The sequence below is a fragment of the Bison bison genome, unplaced genomic scaffold (genome assembly GCF_000754665.1).
Source record: "Bison bison bison isolate TAMUID 2011002044 unplaced genomic scaffold, Bison_UMD1.0 scf7180017864527, whole genome shotgun sequence".
Classification (NCBI taxonomy): domain Eukaryota; kingdom Metazoa; phylum Chordata; class Mammalia; order Artiodactyla; family Bovidae; genus Bison; species Bison bison.
This window is the reverse complement of record NW_011495078.1, coordinates 705,599-710,097: the sequence shown is the minus strand read 5'-3', so window position 1 is coordinate 710,097 and position 4,499 is coordinate 705,599.

Below are 4,499 nucleotides of genomic sequence, written 5' to 3'. Positions count from 1 at the left end.
GCCCCCGCAGGTGTACCTGCTCATCCTGAGCGTGACCACGCTCAGCCTCCTCCTCGCCCCGCTGCTCTGGCGCGCTGCCGTCGCCCGGTGCGCGCCCCGGCAGAGAGGCGGTCCAGCCTCTGAGGACCCCGGCCAGGTGACCGGCGGAGCTCTCACCGCTCCTGGACCTGCTGTGCCCGCACTGGAGAGTCTGGGGAGGCTGCCTCCGTGTAACGCTGACTTGGCGGTTGTGCCTGGATGTGCCTTTTCTCCTGAAATTACCGTTAACTTCATGTTGTTACTCCATCACTTTGTGTGTTTTCTTGGTAAGGAAAAAATTAAGGAGGCTTTTTTATTTATTGAACAACTTTTTGTTGTAATCTGTTGGTCAGTACTTATTAAACGTTTCTGTGATGTGAGCTTTTAATTCTGACAGTTTGGAAAGTTACTTTTAATACTTAAAGTCTGTGTTTTCTAGAGACAAAGGTCTTTTACATGTCTGTTTGTTTTTTATTACAATTTTAAAACACTCTCGTGTCAATTTGTATTAGAAATACCACTTCTTTAAAGTATTTTGTTTTGAATCATGAGACTATGCATTCTTAATAAAGATCATTTATGACCAAAATATAAATAATTGAAATTTATTGATTTCATTACATTTTTATGTTGAGCTCATCTTCGTTGATTTTTTTAAATAAAGATGTGTCCCCTGTTACCTCACTATTTGAGAGATCAGATAGATGCATAGCTATCTGTGAAGGCTAAGTTCTGACTTTAATTCTCAAAGTGTATATTGGTGATTATGTGCCCCATTTTAGAAAACCATGCAGCTAAGATCTGATCCTTACAAAGCTTTCCTGAAGGGGTGCCTAAGTGGAGAGTTTCTATAAATACAGGCCTTAAGAGCCCAACAATTTGACCAGAACCCTTGGCATAGAGGGAGACACGTGAAGGGTGATTATGGATCACAGACATAAATTAGGAGTTGCAGTAATATAAACTAAAACATTAAGATGAAGTAAACTGAACTAGTGTGAAGTAAATCCATGGAGAAATGACGTGAATGTGCTTATTTTTAGAAACCAGCATTGGTTTTGCTCGTTTCTAAACCGTTCCAGATGGTGCCATGGCCTCCGACCCTTGGGCACGTGGACACTGGGGGTTCGGGGTTGCCCGGGGAGCCCGGCCCTGCTGCGCTGCACCTTGTCCATGTGCCTCCGCCTCCAGCCTGCGTCCTCTCTGCTCTCGCGTCTCCAGCACCCACGGCAGAGCCAGGAGCTCGTAAGACCACGTGAAACCTATCTGATGTGCGGGCAGCAAGTGTTCCCTCAAATGTGGAGTTAATACCACTCTGACACTGAAGTAATTAATAGACGTGCCCTCTGTGAAGAGGAAATGCTGTTGGAAAAGCCCTGTGCTTGGAGAGGCCTGGACCCTTAGCACTGCCTGGAGTCATGAGGACGGCACCGGCCTGGGCCCACCCCGCTCTGGCCCTGGGACGTGGCCTCCTCACCTTTTACTCAGCAGTGTCTTCACCCTCGCCTCTCTCTGTCCTTAGCATCCATAAGCCTGCTCCAGGCTACCCCATCGCAAACTCACAAACTCAACCCCGTCTCTCAACCCCTGTCCTCATGCTCCCTTTCCCGTGTAGACTCAAGCAGGCCCAGAGCCCTGCTAACCCCTGCGCGTGGAACTGCAGACCACCTGCCTCCCAGAAGCAAGCCTTGACCCATCACCATTTCCTCTGGGCCTGTGCACGCCCCAGCAGAAACTTCAGGCCAGAAGGAAGTGGCATGATATACTTTAAGTGAAAAGAAAAGACATACAACTCAGAATACTCTACTTAGTAAGGCTGTTACTCAGTTTGAAGGAGAAATGAAATGTTACAGACAAATCAGATTTTCTGCAGGACAGAGCACATGCTCGGCCACAAAACAAGTCTCCCTAAATTTAAGAAAAGTGAAATCCTATCAAGCATCTTTTCCAACCACAACAGTATGAGACTAGAAATCAGCTGAGAATGAGAACTGCAAAAACACAAGCACGCGGAAGCTAACCGATGCTGCTAAACGGCAAACAGGTCACCGAAGGGGGGAGAGTACCCGAGGTGGGTGAAAACGAGACAATGGTCCTAAAATCCACGGGACGCAGCAAGGTGGTTCTGAAAGGGAAGTTCACAGTGATAGAAGCCTACCTCGGGAGACAAGAGAATCTCAAATTCTACTCTACAAAACACGAAGTCAAAAACATACACGCACCTCTGTGTTCATTGTGGCATTATTGACGATAGCCAAGATACGGAAACAACCTAAGTGTCCAAGGGTAGATAAAAAAGGTATGGTGTTTTTATATACAGTGGAATGCTACTCAGCCATAAAAAATAAAAACAAAGACCCTTGCCATTTGTGAGAACATAGATGGAACTAGAGGGTAGAGGGAGGGAAATACGTCAGAGAAAGACAAATACTATATGATTTCACTTGTATGTGAACTTAAAAATGAACAAACACAACAAAATAGAAAAATACAGAGAACAAACAGGTTGCCAGAGGGGAGGAGTACGAGGGAATGAGTGAAGTGAGGGAAGCTAAGAGAAACAAACTTCCTGTTATGAAACAAACGAGTCACAGTGAAATGTACGAGGGGAATATAGTCAAGAACTAGTGTCTCTGACAGGTTGTAACTAGACTTACAGTTGTGATCAATCTGTAATGTATACAAGCGTCAGGTCACAGTGTCAGGCACCGGGAACCAGCACCACGTTGTCAGTGAAACAGCGACCATAACTACAGGGTCCCCGGGAGCGGTGTGCACTGGGGTCAGGAGGTACGACCATGCAGCTCACACCAGCCCTCAGCAGCCTGACCAGACTCTCACCCGGGGGAGAGAGGTTTTTACCTTGTTGAGGGCACTGGTGTGCCGTGAGCGCTAACGTAGCCCTCCCTCTGGGACAGTCTGCAAGGATATGTAGGCGAACAGCAAAGGCCCCACACCAAGGCCCTCAGTAGAGAAAGCACAGATTGGAGTCCACTGTGCAGCTCAGAGCATGTGAATATATGAGAGGTGTGTGTGTGTGTGAGTGTGTGTGTGTGTGTGTCTGTGCGTGTGTGTCTGTGTGTGTGTGTGAGTGTGTGTGTGCGTGTGTGTGTCTTTGCATGTGTGTCTGTGTGTGTGAGTGTGTGTGTGAGTGTGTGTGTGTCTGTGCATGTGTGTGTGTGTCTGTGTGTGTGTGAGTGTGTGTGTGAGTGTGTGTGTCTGTGTATGTGTGTGTGTGAGTGTCTGTGTGTGTCTGTGAGTGTGTGTGAGTGTCTGTGTGTGTGTGTCTGTGTGTGTGTCTATGTGTGTGTGTGTGTCTGTGTGTATGTGTGAGTGTGTGTGTCTGTGTGTGTGTGTGTGTGTTCTAGTGGTGTGATACATTTATTTTCTTATGTTGAACTACCTCTGTATTCCTGGAGTAAATGGTATCTAAGTTGATGAAAAATAGGAACCTACAAATCCTGGAAACTCAGTGAAGTCAAATATGATAAACTCAGAGAGCCACACTGAAACACTTTATAATCAAACTCAAAGGACAAAGACTGAGAATTGTGAAGGCAATGAGGTGTGACTTACCACCTACAAAGGATGCTCAGTAAAATTAATAGCCAATTTTTCACTAGAAGCCATGGGGGGCAGTTGTTGTTCAATTGCTAAGTTGTGTCCATCCAACTCTTTGTGACCCCATGAACTTCAACCTAGAAAAGACTAGAGGTCTATTGAAAATTAGAGATACCAAGGAAACATTTCATGCAAGGATGGACTCAATAAAGGACAGAAATGGTATGGACCTAACAGAAGCAGAAGATATTAAGAAGAGGTGGCAAGACTACATAGAAGAACTGTACAAAAAAGATCTTCATGACCCAGATAATCATGATGGTATGATCAGTCACCTAGAGTCAGACATCCTGGAGTGCAAAGTCAAGTGGGCCTTAGGAAGCATCACTACGAACAAAGCTAGTGGAGGTGATGGAATTCCAGTTGAGCTATTTCAAATTCTAAAAGATGATGCTATGAAAGGGCTACACTCAATATGCCAGCAAATTTGGAAAACTCAGCAGTGGCCACAGGACTGGAAAAGGTCAGTTTTCATTCCAATCCCAAAGAAAGGTAATGCCAAAGAATGCTCAAACTACCACACAATTGCACTCATCTCACACACTAGTAAAGTAATGCTCAAAATTCTCCAAGCCAGGCTTCAGAAATACGTGAACCGTGAACTTCCAGATGTTCAAGAAAAGGTTATAGAAAGATTATAAAATAGGCAGAGGAACCACAGATCAAGTTGCCAAAATCCACTGGATCATTGAAAAAGCAAGAGAATTCCAGAAAATCATTTACTTCTGCTTTATTGACTATGCCAAAGCCTCTGACTGTGTGGATCATTTCAAATACTGTGGAAAATTCTGAAAGAGATGGGAATACCAGACCACCTGACCTCCCTCTTGAGAAATCTGTATGCAGGTCAGGAAGCAACA